The sequence below is a fragment of the Zalophus californianus genome, chromosome 11, assembly GCF_009762305.2.
Source record: "Zalophus californianus isolate mZalCal1 chromosome 11, mZalCal1.pri.v2, whole genome shotgun sequence".
NCBI classification, from domain to species: Eukaryota; Metazoa; Chordata; class Mammalia; order Carnivora; family Otariidae; genus Zalophus; species Zalophus californianus.
In genome coordinates this window covers 3,031,138-3,047,617 of record NC_045605.1, presented here as the reverse complement: position 1 = coordinate 3,047,617, position 16,480 = coordinate 3,031,138, and the positions used below count along the sequence as shown (strand labels likewise).

The following is a 16,480-nucleotide window of genomic DNA, read 5'->3' as shown; positions in this document are numbered from 1 at the left end:
TCCAGCAGCTGAATGGTTTACCCTGACTGACCCAGGGAGCCTTCACTTTGGTCTCCTCACTGGAGGCAGACTCCTGACCTAGCTCTGTTGCTTCCACAGTGATTGGGCTATGCGAGAGGGGTCGGCCAATTCCAGCTCATTAGCCAACACGAAGCACGCTTCTTTAGAGACTGCTACATTCTGATCATTTCCTAAGCTGTACTCCAGATTTTTAAAACCTAAAAAAATAATAATGAAGGGTCATTTGTGGCCAACAAAGAGTATTTCTCTCACAATTAGCCCTTGTTTAGCCATTGATTGTTCTGCTTCTGAAGCTTTACGGTTCCCGACATAGGGAGTGTCCAAAACAGAGGGCTACATCAGGATCACCCTGGTCTTCCTCTCAGAGTGTACTTATCTGTAATAAAAGATTAATAATACAAATATTTGGCTAATTTATTTAAATGGACTTCCTGTGAATAGCTAGCTTTCGGTGTGCATCGTGATGGTCCTTGCACTTTTAAGACCACGGTGCGTTAACAGACAAGAAAGAAGAATGCCTGAATGCAGCCAAAGGTACTGACACACCTCCTTCCTGTGAGGCTGTCTGAGAAGACAATGGCCAGGGCCAGACTGGCCCTTGCGAGCTCCCGAATCGGACTTGCATCTGGAGGAGATAGCAGAGCCAAGGCCAGGTAGCCTGAATAATAGCTCTGCTTCTAGCTTCCCAGTAAAGCCTGTCTCCCCACGCAGGCCCACATCATCCCCTCAGTGGAAGAGTCCAGTTTATCAGGGTCAAGTCCACCCACGTAAGCATGACATAAGCATGAAGACAAAAAGGCAGTAGTGGAAGAAGAATTCCATCACCTCTCACCTCCTGATGGAGCACCGTGTTTGACAGGGAGTTCCCTGAGACGCCAGGGGCCAGGATGTGTTCACGTGGGTATGCGGCATCACACCTGCTCTGTGGACCCCCTCACGTCCCGTGAGCTCTGACCCAGTTCCTGGGCCTCATAGCCAGGGCCTGTCTTTTTTCTCTCTGCATCAGTGTGTCCCCTTGGTCCATGAAGCTGCAGACAGGAAGGAAGACACTCCCACAGGTGGGGCTTCATTTTGGAAGGGCTGTTGGAATCAGTGAAAGGAAGAGTAAGCTGTTGGGAGGGAAGCCTGAAAACCTGAGGACTGTGTCTGGAGGAATTTTATCAGTCTATTGACGAGGGAGCCCATGTACAATTCCCTGGCTCCTGATTTGTATTAGTTCAGTGAGTGAGGAACCTGATCATCTCTAGAGGGAGTTGAAGAGAGAAGGCCTAATGTTTGGCCAAGGCCTAAATTTCTCAAATGACACAATGGATATTCACTTATAGGTAACACAACATCACATAATTTTTTCCAAAGTATCAAGATTATTTAATCCAGCACAAAAGCTTTGGACAAATGGGAAAGTGAAGAGAGCAGGTGGTAGAGTCAACATGTTCAAGCCTCAGTCAGGCCAAACTTGGCACAGACACAGCGGAGACCCAACCCGCTGAAAGAAGGCATGCAAGAAGCTGGATGACGCAGCAACTGCAACCCATAAAAACAGAAATCCTGCTGTTGAGCTCAGGAAAGAAAGGGAAACCTGGATCTCTGGAGAGGTGGCAGGATGCAGGACCAGGTGAGAAATATGTCCAACACGCCATGTTGGTAGTTGAGAAGGGACGCTGTTCACTGCGCCAGCATACACTCAGGCAGGGAGCAAGGCACCCTGGCTTCAGCAAAACGAGTCATAGCCTCTGTGTATGCCCGCTCTCATGAGTCGGACCTTGTGGAATACCGAGACCACAGAAATTGCTCTACTTAAATTATTTTAGTACAGTTTGAAAAGACGTGGATAATTCTTCTCCTTATTGATTCTTATTGGTTTTACATTGTGCCATTAATTAAATTGTAAAATGTGGGACTCTTACAATACGGCAATAATAAATATCTATATTTACCCAATTGGCTAGGGTGGAGTGAAATATTCAAGCTAACTATCTAGAGAGTCAAAGACTGACACTCACGCCCATGGAAATATTTAAATGACTATTTTCAACAAAATCTCAATGCTTGTATTTGATTGTCTTACCACATACGTTGTTTTGGTGTGGTATTTTAAGTGGTTTCTGTTTGGGAAATGATTTTTATTGTTGTTTGTTTTAAGCTTGCAGAAAGGTTGAGACCTATTTTTATTTTTAAGCAATTAGGATTTAAGCAACCATCAGGGAAAAAGATCACCTGCACCTGTACAATTTGGAACCTTTTCTGAGATGCTTGAGTCAGATATAAAACAGCAAATAAGGAAACAAGGAAATGAATAAATACTGCTAAGTCTGTGTGTGGGGGTGGTGCACCAGTGTATACATATAGCTTCATATGGCCCCGAGTAACTTGATACGTTAAAGAAGGAAAAAAGAGGAAATTAGCTCTCATATTAGAACAAGGTCAAAAGAAATAGAATTAAATTAGAAACATACATGTGAATGGGGTCTTGGAGGAAAAAGAGAATTTCATCTTGGGAAAGGCTAATACACCCCACTTCACTTTACCTTAAATACTCATACACCTCTATAGGCATCTCCACAACAAATCTGTAGCTCTCAGATTTTTGTCTCTAATACTATTCCCCACAAAAAGAAATCAGGGCTCCTTGCAAGATGGCCACTTCCATGACTGGGGCAGGGAAATCAATATAACTCAGGGACATCCTTATTAAAAAAAAATTCCCAAAAAAGAAGGATATTTTCGGAGGCATTTAGGGAAACCATTTAAAAAAAATGAAGATATTAGGTTGTTAATTGCCAGGCTATGTGATCATTAACACACACACACACATACGCAAATACTCAATAATTACCATCATTCAAATATAAATCCTCAAGGTATATAAATGGTATATAAATGTCTGGAAGTTCATAGAGGTTCAAAGCAGATGAAGTGTGCAGAAAAACATTTTTGCCAGCTAATGTAAGTAAGGTGATTGCTGTCTCTAATTGCATGAGCCATTAGCAGTTGGGAAATGAGGGGAAAAACACTTGAACTGTGGTTCTCAGGCCAAACACCTCCGGAGTCTGTCCCCCTGTCACTGAAAGTTTCTTGTTCTCTACCAAGAAAGAATTCAAGGACAGAACAGTGCAGTGAGGGTACACAGCCCAGCTTTGCTCAGAGCACACTCACGGAGGGACACAGGCAGGCTGGGGAAGGCACCTGTGTGTGTGTGTGTGTGTGTGTGTGTGTGTGTGTGTCGGGGAGCAGGTCCGGGTTGTCTTCTTTTTTATGCCCCCATGGGTCTTGGGATGTAGCTAGGGCAGATCCTAACTGAGGCTGCTTCAGATACCCTAAAGCTCTCCTCCTACAGGTCAGGACGGGGAGTTTTGGCCTGGTATGGTCCTTGGTTGGGGGGCTCAAAACCTCAAGGCAAATGAGCTGGAGCTGACCAGGTCATCTTCTACCCCATAGTAGCTACTGTTGCAGCCGTCCCGTAAGCCCAGGGCAGGAAGCACCTGCACCTTCCTGAAGTGCTACCTGCCTAACTTCTTCCCTGCCTCTCTCTCTAACGCCCCCACAAAAAATGTAGTTAGCAATGCCACTCACTTGTAAGGGGTGGCAAAAATGAAGAAAGAAAAGAAAGAACAAACATACATGTGTGTGAGAGGGACAGAGACTGACAGAGACAGGGAAAGGCAGAGAGACAGAAAGAAAGGGATCTAGGGAAGATTAATTAGCTGGACGATGAACAGAACCTCCCCACGCCCCCCACGCACACATGCACACACACGCACACACACACCCCTCCACATTTTCCCACTTACTGTTGTTGCTGTCTCTCTTGACTCTTGGGCGGAGTAACTCGGGAGGAAGATTATCTTCGAAAAAAAGGAGATGAGCAGGATTTTCCGGTCTATTCTGTTTTTACATATCCATCCACAATCTCTATTGAGATATTGCTTTGGAAGTTCCCAGGATTGCTCCGGGCTGATATGTCATTAAGTCAATGTGAAGTTCCCCTGGGTGAGCTCACAGTCTCTTCTGTTGCCCATGTGGGTTCACGTGTGTTTCCCACTGTCTGCCCTAGATGGTCACAGCAAGGGTGCAGTACCTACCACAGCAAAATGCTTGACATTTAGGAGCCATCGACCACCAGTTATCAAGTACCCATGGATAAAGTTAGCATGCTAATATCTCCTCACCATCGGGACATTAAAACACATAACATAAATATTCCCATTTCCAGACTCTGTTTAGAGGGAGCCAAGGCCCTTGACACTAGGCTGACGTCCTTTTTTTTTTTTTTTTTAAGATTTATTTATTTATTTTAGAGATAGAAGGTGAGCGCAGTGGGGAAGGGGCAGAGGGAGAGAGAATCTCAGGCCGACTCCCCGCTGAACATGGAGCCCAACACGGGGCTTCATCCCAGACCCTGAGATCATGACCTGAGATGAAACCAAGAGTCAAATGCCCAACCGACTGCGCTCCCCAGGCACCCCGAGGCTTCTCTCTCTCTAAAGTGACTGACTGCACCAGGGTTGTTCAGCAGCAGCCTCATTCTGGGCCATTCTCCACTACAATTTTATAGCTTTTTCATCATCTCCAAAGTTAGGATCAATGCATCCTAAATTTCTCATGATAGCCATGAATCTAAAACTAAATAGAAATTATTATAGTACCTCGCCCATACCATTTAATTTGAGGGGAAGAAAAGATACCCAGCCACCAAAGTAGATGATGATGAAGAACTGAAGTCCTTTATGTGAGTAGGAATAACTCTAAACCCTGTTACACATTTTAGTGTAAATCTAGTGGAAAGGCTGAGATTTGCAGAAAATTAAATTGATCTTTACAGCTTTGATACTTCAAAAGAAGTATTTTGTAGAAGGTCCCTCTTTGAGGTTTGTCTGATATTTTTGCATGAATAGACTGGAGTCACAGGTTTTTGGGAGAAAGACCGCAAAGGTTAAGTGACTTTCTCAGTGCTTCATACCAGGGGTCTCTTGTTATCAACGCAATTTACCATGGGTAATGCTGATCCTGATCACCTGGTTAAAGTGACATATTGTGTGTGTGCGTCACACACACGTATGTATATATCCATGTCTACATATACACACATTCAGGTACACACCATTATGAATGTTAGGGGTGTATGCTGGGTTTCTCCACTGAAAATTTCCTAGTTTTCCATACTGTCCATCTCCTTGAGGAAAGACTATCTACATACATTATTTGAGTTTTCTGTAAGGAAGATTTGTCTTTTTCCTCTTATTTATTTATGCATTCATTCATTTACATCATTACAGACTCATGGATACTTATTTAATTCTTTGGGTTGTAATCTAGCTCATTATTCATTTTGAAAAAAATGGATTTTTATACTTGATATGTCTAAATTGGAATCCGAACAAAGTATTCTTTGCATCTGGTTATATCTAAATCTCTTACAAATATATATAGAAGAACGCCTCTTCTCTTAAAGTTCAGTGAACATTTTGAAGAAATCGGGTAAACTGACCTATAGAATATCTCTTATTCTAGATTTGGCTGACTGCTTTTTTGTGTTTAACAAGTTCGTCTGTGCCCTAGATTTCCTGTATACTGGAAATTAATTTTAAAGTCTTGATTAGATTCCAGTTAATTTATTTTGCAAGAAGGTTTCTTGGGTTGTGCAGAGTACTTCATACTGTATCATACAGGAAGCTACATCATGTCCGGGACGCCTCAGCTTTAACAGTGCTAACAATGATTGGTAGGTCCGGTGATGGCAGTCTGCTCTTTTCTTTTTAAAGATCCCTGTCAAGCTGATTTTAACTCCTGATTTTTGCCCTTCCCGCCATCGCCATGATATATCTTTCATTACCAATCATGAAATGGTGTTTTTTCTATTAATCCGCTAAATTCTTCTTAATATAAGAATTACCCTTCATATACTAGGTCTAATTTGGTTACCCTGGAATATAATTCATACAGGAAAAAGAAGACAAAGGGTTAATTCATTTCCCTTTATTTATCAAACATCAGAATAAATAATGAGTGCCTTAGTAACTTTAACTGGTGATTGAGAATTTTTTGTTTCGCCTACTCCTTAAAAAAGTTTGGTGCACAATGGTTGTCTAAAATGTATCCCATGTTTTAATTTTTTTATTTTATTTTTTTTTAAAGATTTTATTTATTTATATGAGAGAGAGAGAGAGCACATGAGAGGGGATGGGGTCAGAGGGAGAAGCAGACTCCCTGCCGAGCAGGGAGCCGATGCGGGACTCGATCCCGGGACTCCAGGATCATGACCTGAGCCGAAGGCAGTCGCTTACCAACTGAGCCACCCAGGCACCCTAGCCCATGTTTTTAAATCATTTGAAGACATCATTTTTTTGGAGCGAATATTTCCCCACCTTTGACCTGTGGAAGTGTCTCAAGATGGCTCAAGAGTTTCTCAAATTGGCTTCAGCATGACCCCATGCCAGCTTCCTTGCTTTCAGGCTCAAGAAGACATCCCACGTTCATTTACATTCCCTGTCCCTGACCTGGAATCAGCCATTTCTAGAAGGAGCCCTTATTCCTGTTAGTGGCAAATGGTATTTAAAAATGATATCTGGATACTAGAGGCGACCATTGCCACTAGACTGGCATGGCTTCTAGACCTGTGCACAGAGCTGGAAAACATGCGTTTTATTAAAAGTGAAGACAGCATGAACTCACAGTGATAGTCACAAATCATATTTAAGATTCCAAAGTTTTTATTTAATATATTTGGTTTTCTATTCGCAACCCTTTTCTTTTATCCTGAAAATACTGATAGCGATAACCATGACATAATTATATATCCTTTATCCTACACTATACTGTAAATTGGGCTCAAAATAACCAAATTGTATCACTCTTACCAGTTACCTTATGCCCTCATCTCCCAGATTTGATATACTACACATTCTTTATTTTGCCAAAAATTTTTTTAAAATTGATGTTCATAGATGAAGGAAATATTCTGGATGTGATTTAGATTGTGAATTAAGGTTAATGTGGCCAAAGATTGCATTGAGTTGTCCTAGCTCCCATTAAAAGTATAAGAAAAAAAAAATAGCCAGCGACTTTAATTCTACACAAAAGCTATTTCCAAACTTGTTCATCCAGAAGTGGAACCACTGATTACATGCATTACCTGCCCAACCTGTGCAGCTTTTAATTCTGTATCACTGATAAATAACTCACATGTCCGAATTCCCTAGTAGTCAGTAAAAATCTTTAAGAACAAGGACAATATTTTATTCTTGTTTTGAATCCCTCGATCCTAATTCACTGCCGGACTTTTATCAGACACTCTATAAATATGTACTTAATGAATGAAAATAAATCAGGGTATGTATTATGATTAAATTCAATAATTCATATTTATCTTCCCTACATTTATCTTCATGGCTTAATTTTGAATTTTAAATTAATTGCCCTACATTCTCAGATATTTTTCTAAATTATTTTTCATTCACTAACTTGCTATGTTTATTCTAAAACATTCTTATTTTACAATATATACTTATTACCCTTTAGACAGCAACCATTGTTTTAGGGACTGAAGGTCACCCTCTCCTGGGGGCTCACTTGGTAGTAGATAGAGAGACAGTCAATAAGTAAACAACAGAAAATATAGGTTAGTGGTAAGTCCTTAGAAAGAAACCAGTTTACCTCAACAAGTTTGTTTCCATGTTGCTCTATAACAAGCATTCTCTGTTTAAAAGGAAATGTCTATTTTCGCCCATGTCACTGTGGTTTACGTACCTTACATCTTTATGCTGCCCTATAAACCTATCATGCCCTTCCCTCTTTTGTACTTCCACATGAAATAGCTTAGGTTTTGGAACTGGAAGAGGGAGTTTAAATTTGATTTCTACCAGAGATGAACAATGAGACTTCCTGCAAGAGCATGTGCCCATCTGTAAAGCAGAGAGTCGGCATCCCCGCTTCTTCACTGGGACGCTGAGTCAACAGGACCCTGTTGTACGGAGAGCGTCCCCCGCAATCCCGGGCGCTCAGTAAGTGCTCCTTAAATGCAGCCCCCTTTCTGTCTTCACCTGTGCATTCAAACCCCTGCCATGCTGCAAAGCCCAGAGCAGTTTGAAGTCCTGCCTCTTCGGAAACCCTGCCCCAGCACACACGCCTCGTCCCTCCTACAGTTAGTGGATTCTCCGCTCTCTTCCATCACCATACATTTTTTCCTGTGCTTATGCTTTTGTCCCCCCCAGCCCATTGTAAGCCTTTGGAAAGCAGGTCTTTCCATCATATGATCCTCCTTGTGTTCTCAGAAGACTTGGCACAGTGCTCCAGAAGTGGCTTGTGCTGCTACAGGGAGCTCGCCCGGGGGTGAGAGAGACGAGATTTTCATTCAGCTTCGCCTCACCTCTCTGGCTAGCATGCAGGCGCATTATTCATCCGATGAAGATGCTGTTATTGCCTGCCATCTAGCTCACCAGGTGGCCGTAAGGACAGGGTGAACAGTGCAGAAGGAAACATCTGGCATAGCACTTGCTTCCGGGGCCATACAAAATAATAACGCTAATCCAAATCTAACCATCGATACGGTGTGTTCAGCTCTTGCTAGGGGCCGGACATCTGCCGAGTAATCTAAACCCACTTTCTGAGAGGAAGCCTGGCATAAGGAAGAACCAGGTTCAGTTGCCAGACTACCTGGGTTGAAACTCTGGCCCTGCCACTTACTTGCTGTATGACCTTGGGAGACTCATTTAACTTTCCTCTGTCTTGGTTTTCTCATCTGTAAAATGGACTTAATGACACCACCTACTGCACAGAAACATCATGTCTATTAAATGAATAAATAATTGAAATGTGCCTGCACATAGCACTATATAAGTGGTTATTAAATACTGTGTCATTAACCCACCATAATGCTTATGTTATTATTATCCCCATTATATTGTTAAAGCAACTGACACTAAGTCCAAGGTGATGCACTTCTGTTACCTACCTATGTCTAACTTACAATGTAGGGAGGCTCATTGTGGAGTGAGGATCGGGTGCAACATGGGGCAATGTCTGGACACAGTTTTGGTTGTCACAGTTGGGAAGTACTACTGGCCTCCAGTGGGAAAAAGCGAGCAATGCTGCCCAACCTACTGTAAGGCAAGGGGCAACCCCAACAACAAAGAATTAGCTGGCCCCAAACGTTACTAGTGTTTCCAGATTAAAAAAAAAAAAAAAAAGTCACATAAGCCTGTTTCCTTCTAAGGTGAACTGGAGCCTCTGGTAGATCAGAGGTCTTACTTTTGCTGAGACCGGGAACAGAAAGGTTCTGGACAGGTGTTTCATGCAGCCTGCCTTCTGTCTGTGGCGGTCAGCTCACTGACCCAGAAAGCTGGGATGAGCTGCCCATGGGTTTGGGAGTTCGTAATAAATCCAACTGACTTAATTTTCAGTTTAGCCATCTCCCCATGTCAGTGTTTAATTCTCCTACCTCATTCTTTTTTTGCTCCAGGTTTACTAAGATACTGACATGACATATAACATAGTATAAATTTTCAATGTTCAATGTGATTTTATATATATATATATATATATATATGCATATATATATATATAAATGATTGCCACAATATGGTTAGTTAATACATCTGTCACCTCATATAGTTATCATTGTGTGTGTGTGTGTGTGTGTGTGACAATATTTAAAATCTATTCTCTTAGCAACTTGCGAGTATATAATACAGGATTGTTACCTATAGTCACCAAGCTGCTTATTAGATCCCCAGAACTTAGTCACCTTATAACTAAAAGTTTGTACCCTTTGATCAACATCTTGTTTCCCCCACCCCCTAGCCCCTGGCAACCAAGAGCATACTCTGTTTCTAGGAGTATGAGGTATGGGGGTCCATAAGCCAAATGTTCAGCTGGGTTTTCCTGAGGCTGAAAAGGTAAAGTAAATGCCAGGAAGGTGTGTGACCTCATTTTCTGAGGCTCTTTTGGAATCTTCCCTGAATGCTCAAATGTCCAAACATGACTGAAATTCAGAATCTGCTTGACAAGAGAACCATGAATGGGCTGCTGTCCTTAAATAAGAGAAATGAAAATGACATGAATACGACCATCATTGATCCTGATTTCCATGGACATAGTCATGAAGGCAAGGGCTCAGGTCGAGCTCCCTGGGCCCTGCCTGGGAACTCAGCGAAGCAGAGCAAGGAGAACACCTTGGGTACGTGTAGCCTTGTCTTGACGTAGCTGGGTTAGAGTTCTGGGTGTGAGTATCGATGGGCTTAGAAAGAAGGGGAGGCATCTTGGCTATAGTGAGTCAGTCATTCTTTGGATTCCCAGCCAATAAAGAGAAATACAGAAAAAGGAGTATCCTGGGACTGAGGAGGTAGAGTGAGATTTCTTAAGGTGTTTGTAAGTCTCAACATGACTGTGCTTCTAAGAGGTAAGAAACTAACGGAAAAAAGGAAAATATTTGTTAACTCAGTATCGGAGGACACACTTAATAACTTGCTGGATGTGCTAAGCGGAAAGGTGCCAAACCAAGGGGAGGGAAATAGAAATAAAGGGAAACATCACGACTGCAGCCAGGGCCCGTGACTTGTCCGACACCATGGTTTGCCAAGGGCCCCGTGCCAGCCACACGTTTATTGACTGTATCTGCAAGAGACATTCCATCCCTGCTTGCAAAGTGGGATGTTCTTCAGGTAAAATTCCTCAGTTCTGCTTAGGGGAGGTCTCAACTTGCCCTTGTTTCTGGCACCAGGCACGTGCTTTCTCATTCACTCACCAGGTAGCACAGGACTCAGCAGCTCTTAACCGCCTGTCCACTCACCCTCAGGCTCCCATCCACAGGCCACGAAGCATTCTGACCTGCTCGCTTCGTTCCCCTTTGCTTCGTCCCTGCAAAATCCTTCCAGTCCTCTGCTTCAGGACTGCCGTAACTTACTGTGTGTTACGAGTATCAGTGAGAGGACAGCAATTCAGTCCTACAGAAACAATTTTGAAAGGCTTCATTCGGAACTCCCCGAGTAAATACAAGACAAAGACCTTTCCTTTGGTCATGAACAGTACACCCTTGGGGTTCATGAAGGTCCTTGGAGACCTTCATGAAAAGTTTCCCCCTCGCTTCCTCTCTATTCACTGGATGTAGGTATGTTTTTAAGCCATTTCTCTGGCAATACGTACCTGCCCCCCTAAAATAAACAATCTAAGTTTTTGGATAATGATGGAACCAACAAATCATCTCTTCTGCAGAAACCAAGTGCCATTCATTTCCCAACCTTCTGGTTTTCTGTTAGTTTGTTGTTGTTGTTTTAATTTTACAATTAGAAGTCTTAGAAATGTTCCTCTTGGGCTTCATTGCGCCAGATCCAACACTTTTGCTTCAGGAAGCATACTAAATACTCATGGCAACAGGGCAACGGGGCGCAAAATGGAGTGCTCAAGAAAATGTCTTTCCATGACTTGAAACATGCTGCCCTCTCATTTTCCAGAAGCCACAGCCCACAGTTCCTAAGCAGGCGTGCGTTCTGCCTCTCCAGTCGCAGCTCTGGTCCCCTTACACGAGGCTCTCTATGCTCCCGTCATGCTGGGCTTCTTCTAACAGAGCCCACTCACTCTCATTTCAAGGGCCGTGTACTCAGTTGATAATAAGGCCCAGACATCCTGCCCCCACCCCAACCTTGCCAGGGGGAAGCAGTGTGTGAACCATGTAGGTGAAAATTTAATCTGATATTCTTAAAACTTACAGTTCCTATCTTCCCTTCTTCTTCCCTTCCCTTATTCATTCATCTCTCTTTTTTTTTTTTCCAACAGAAACGTTGAGTAACTACTGCCAATCACTCTTCCTCTCCTTGGGCATATAGAACTTTAAAATAAAATCTCACATGGATTTGAGACTCTGGTGAGAAAGGGATGGCAATCAGAGGTAAAAAACTTTGCAGATATTAAGAGCTATAAAGAAAAAGAAAAGATGATAATGGGATAGAGTAGGTAGCAAATGACAAGAAGGCTCCCTGGACTAAGTGATGAGTTATAGTCATGCTAATGACATGAATGACAAAAGCCAGTCTTACCTGGAAGAAGGGAGAGAAAACCACACATAGAGAAGGTAAGGGCAAAGTTCTCAAGGCGGAAAGAGGCATGGGATGTTTGAGAAACACACAGGAAAAATGTTTCTGTCGTTGAGGGAGAATGAAAGGAAGTCAAGGGGCACCTGGGTGGCTCAGTCGTTAAGTGTCTGCCTTCGGCTCGGGTCATGATCCCAGGGTCCTGGGATCGAGCCCCACATCCGGCTCCCTGCTCCACGGGAGGCCTGCTTCTCTCTCTCCCAGTCCCCCTGCTTGTGTTCCTTCTCTCGCTGTGTCTCTCTCTGTCAAGTAAATAAATAAAATCTTAAAAAAAAAAAGAAAGGAAGTCAAAGTTTAGGCAGGGATTTCGTCATATAGGTCCTCGAATGGTGTGTAAAAGCCACATGGATTAATTATTCTGAGTGTGATAAGAATCCAGTGGAGCTTTTCATTCAGTGACAATGGCCCAGAAGGAAAAGTTAATCCAAAGTGTCTCCTCAGAGAAGGGATTGTAAAATTATCTGATTTTAGGCATAATCCTGGGTGTCTATGATTATGATGTAAGTTTCATTCTCAAGGATATTTACATGTATTTTTATAGAATCTTTGCTCTCAAAGACATTGCACTAAGGGCAGAAAGTACAGTGAATGAGCCTCAGAAGTGAAGAAAGAAAAAGTCTTATGTACCTTTTAAAAATGCCATTCTGGTCACTGTTAGGGCAATGGAATGTAGCAGGAGAGGAGCAGACAAACACATGTTCAGGTTATTTCAGTGATCCGTACGGGAGCTGATGGGTACTGGGAACAGGGGAGTAGCAATGGGCAGCTAAGAACTGATACGCAGGATATAATTTGGTGGTAGAGTCAACAGGATACGCTGCTGGAGTGGATCTGGCCTTGGGGTGGGTGTAGGGGAGGGAAATAGTAGGATCTGGGAGGACCTCTAGGTTTTCAGCTTTGGCAGTTGAGTGGCTAATAGGGTCATTTATGAAAGAAGCAGAAACACAAGAGAAAATCAATTACGGTGGTTGAGCACATCAAAGGTTTGGATGCATTAAATAGAAGATGCCTATCCTATATCCAAGAGTAGATGTTAAGAGGGTTGATTACATAACTCTGGACCTTGGAAGCACCAGAGACATAAAATTGGGAGCAATCAGTTTAATGCCACGGGACTGGATGAGATCACAGTGAAATAGGAAAAATAAAGGGGTTCTGGAGCAAAGCACCAGATGACTTCAGTATCCTGACAACTGAAGACAGCACTGAACTCTAGACTAAAATAACTCACCTCAATCCCTAGGAGCAAGGGCGGCGAGGCAACATTGTTACTTTGTGATTCCATGTGAAACACGCATGTGTATATAAAACCTGATTCGGATCCCATTGTCTCCTGAGTCCAAGTGATGTTTGTAGCAGCCAAATAACAATAATGATGCTAACGTTTAAACAAAACTTAATATATGCAGGCGCTGCTGGAACCACTTTTTGTATATGAACTCACCGAATCCTCGCAAAAATCTAACAGGACAGTGCTAGTTTCGTCCTTGCTTTCCATGGAGAAGACTGAAGAACAGGACAGTATGAAATCTCAGTGCACATGGCCACTGGGTGGTAGAAGGAACACCGAAGCCGCTCCCAGAGCCGTCCTTGTGGTTATTCAGACGTAGTGATTCTTAAACAAGCAGTCCTCTCTACCCGATGATGCTACACTGGAAGCATAGAGGTCTATGAGAATCCTGTCACTTGTGACTCTGGATCGCACACACTGGTAATTCTGCTCATGTCCCTACCACTCTAGGGTCATAGTAAGCAAAGCCAAAAGAGCCCTTCTGCCTGGTTCTCTTCCTTTCTCTGGGGACTCAGGTAGGGCTTTGGGGGAATCATCTCCCAAAAGTCAAGTGAATACTACGTCAGAAGAGAAGCGGTTATCGACATCCTCCAGCCTACAGCTGCCCTTCTGATGATCCCCAACATCTCGGGAGACCGCCCTCTGTCCTGAGCCCTGGGTCTCCTCCCGCCCCCAACACCACCACAGCAGACCTCACCTCCTGCTGCCCTGTCCCCTAGCCACCGCACCATCAGCAGGGAAGGAAAGCAACAAAAACACCACTGGCAACAAAGAAAGCCTCTCCTTCATCACTGACTAGAGGCAAGAACCCAGATTTTTAATAACATCATATGGGGGAAAAAAAAGTCAAAGCAGTGTCTCTCTCCATGCGTGTTGTGGGGAGATGGGAGGGAGGTACCGATGCAAAACATAAGTCACTTCCCTTGATCTCAGGGAGTATCCAGACAATTCCTAGGAACCACAGACTACATTTAAGGGCCATCCTTACAATTGCAAGAATTGAGGCAGATCGATAGAACCTCATTAGGCCTCTTTCCTTCTAGTCTTCACCATAGACTCACATGAATGCATCTCTGCTTCTTGGCTAGATCTTATAATCGGGTGACTTTCCCCACAAAGGAGTGCAAGCTCGCCTGAGCACAATCCATCTCTGAGAACAAGATGTTGGACAAATTTAAAACTCTTGCAAAGCTAAGAGGACTTCTTACAATGTGTTCTTCTCTTTCAAGAGAATGAGTGCCCTCCTCTGTGATGTATTCTATGGAGGAACAGAGTATGGGACCCAACAGGACCGTATACCAGATGTTACAACTTCATGCCATGACTTCTAACACTCTTGCAGAAACCCTTGCTGAAGCAGAGTCTGCATCCACAGAATCCACAGGCAAACCCAAACTTTGTTCTCATGAAAGATTGCTGCAACTATGCAAAATGGAGGCTGGAAGGGTGAGGTGATCAATGAGTGGAATGGGGGAGGGGAGGTTAAACTGAGGTTGGTAGTGCCCTAGATTAAAAAAATGTGCAGAGGTCCAAAGGGTGAAGATATCTTTTTCAGTGATGTCCTGAGACACTAAAAGTGTTAAAAAATAATTACAGGTAGGGATTTTCATTCTACTAGGAAAAATAGATATGCAATAATGATATAATAGATATGTAATAAGTAGTAATTCTGGAATGCATGAAATATAGATGCTACAAATATTTAGTTTTATACAAAGAGACCATAAGAATAATGCCCCAAGAAGGCACAAAAAAAGTTATGATCAGTGTAGACTGAAGTAGGTAGAGAATGTCTTTAATGTTCAAAAAACTTGAGATGGATTTTGAATATTAGATAGAGTTTAGCTAAATGGAAGAGAAGGGAGAAGGAAGGAGGGAAATACTCTAGTCTATCCATCCATTCCAACCATCACTCAATGAAAAGCTTATATGTGCTCTTCCTCACTCCTCTGGGGTTTTGTTCTTTTAATCATACCTTGGGCTAGAGTCCATTGCCCATCCCCTCTGCTTCTTTTCAGAAATTCCTCCCACTATCTGTTAGTAGGAGAGCATAAAGAAATAGTTCTGGCAAAAATTAGCCAACAAACAACTAGCTGTCTCATCTTCGACAGTGGGACTCTGATCATGCTCTGGATGTGTGAAAAGCAGCATGATACACCGAACCTGCCTATGCTCTGTAGATTTATCCAACATAAGAAAAGAGGAGCTGTGCTTGTGTGGCTCTCGTCACCTGTCATAGAGACTGACCACCTCCCAGGCCGGAGGGGCCCAGCATGACATCACTGGGACGAAGGGAGAACCCGAAGAACTACGTTACACTGGGCACGTGGAAGAGAGTCTCCCAGGCAGGGGGAGAACCCCTTCCCCGTGTAGTCCACGATCCCTATGATGAGCCTAACGATGAACCAGCTTTGTAACTGGAGGCTGTTCATTAAAATTCTCTGGAACGACTTTCTTAAACTTTAAAATGAAGAAAGTTAGAGCTGGTGTCTATAACCCATAACTCCTTGAGTGGTGTATGTACACACACATCCATATACATACGTGTGTCCATGTGTGTATATATTTCAGCCTCAATGCTGCCATTATTACTGTAGCTATTTTACTATTATTAAACCAAAACTTGCTCCCTTTATTTAGACATCACACACACACACACACACACACACACACACACACACACACACACACTTTGCTCCAGAGTGAGAGGATATGGTGGGAGCGGGGGAAGCAGTGCTCCCAGGAAGCCCTGATGTCAGACAGAACACAACCTCTGGCAGAACGGTGGTAACACTCCGGTGCGCGGGTACGTGGGGCTTGGAACACCTCACCCTCTCTTCTACGGCTCGCAAATCTCCTCCAAATACAATTCAGAGTTTGCTGATAAGAAAGCCCAATGAGTAGGATCCATGGAGCAACCAAACAGGGACCATAAGAGCAGGGGACGGATCCAGGCACTGCAAGGGAAAAATAGCCAGCACGGAGGACAGCGAGAAGGAAGCGCCGAGAATCTGAGGTGACGGTTTTGGAACTCTGGAGTTGATGCAGACATTTGCAGCTTCCAGGGAATGGCCTGACGGGTGAA

The 16,480-nt window shown here is 43.3% G+C and overlaps 1 long non-coding RNA gene across 1 annotated transcript in view; it reads right to left on the bottom strand.

Annotated features, from left to right (window-relative positions):
* LOC113913482 overlaps positions 1-16,480 on the bottom strand; it is an 87,371-nt gene that overhangs the window by 20,502 nt on the left and 50,389 nt on the right. The window contains exons 3-4 of the long non-coding RNA XR_003517231.2: positions 3,813-4,099; positions 854-1,101 (exon numbers count right to left, since the gene is read on the bottom strand). This is a non-coding gene — a long non-coding RNA (uncharacterized LOC113913482). The remainder of the gene's footprint in view (positions 1-853; positions 1,102-3,812; positions 4,100-16,480) is intronic.